This window comes from Neomonachus schauinslandi, chromosome 10 (genome assembly GCF_002201575.2).
Source record: "Neomonachus schauinslandi chromosome 10, ASM220157v2, whole genome shotgun sequence".
Classification (NCBI taxonomy): Eukaryota; Metazoa; Chordata; class Mammalia; order Carnivora; family Phocidae; genus Neomonachus; species Neomonachus schauinslandi.
The window spans coordinates 69,831,609-69,832,277 of record NC_058412.1 but is presented as its reverse complement, the minus strand read 5'-3'; positions in this window follow the sequence as shown (position 1 = coordinate 69,832,277).

Genomic DNA, 669 nt, shown 5'->3' with positions numbered 1-669 from the left:
GATAGATAGATAGATGATAGATAGATAGATAGATAGATAGATAGGAATAGGTTAAGGGAAGTCCATGATACCCAGCATAGGAACATTTTATCATAAGGATCCCAGAAGGAGGAGTCTGAGAAGGGACAAGAACATATATTTGAAGAAATAATCATTGAAAAGTGCCCTAATCTGGGGAAGGAAACCGGTATCTAGATTCAGGAAGCACAGAAAGACCCCAATAAAAATCAGTCCAAGGAGATCCACCAAGACACAGAAAAATTAAAATGGCAAAAAGTGGTGATAAAGAGAATTTTTTAAAAGCAGCTAGAGACAAGAAAACAGTTATACATAAGGCAAGCCCCTTAAGGCTATCAACTGATTTTTCAGTAGAAACTTTGCAGATATAGATCACAAGGGAGTTGATGATATATTCAAAGTGTTGGAAGGATAAAACCTCCAACCAAGAGTACTCTACCCAGCAAGGTCATCATTCAGAAAAGTTGAAAGAATTTCCCAACAGACAAAAGTTAAAGGAGTTCATCACCACTAAACCAGCTTCAATCAAATCAATCAATCAATATTAAAAAAAAGTTAAAGGGAACTCCTTAAGTGTAAAGTAAAAGCCATAATTAGGAGTAAGAAAATTAGGAAAGGAAAATATTTCACATGTAAATGCTAAAATAGAAG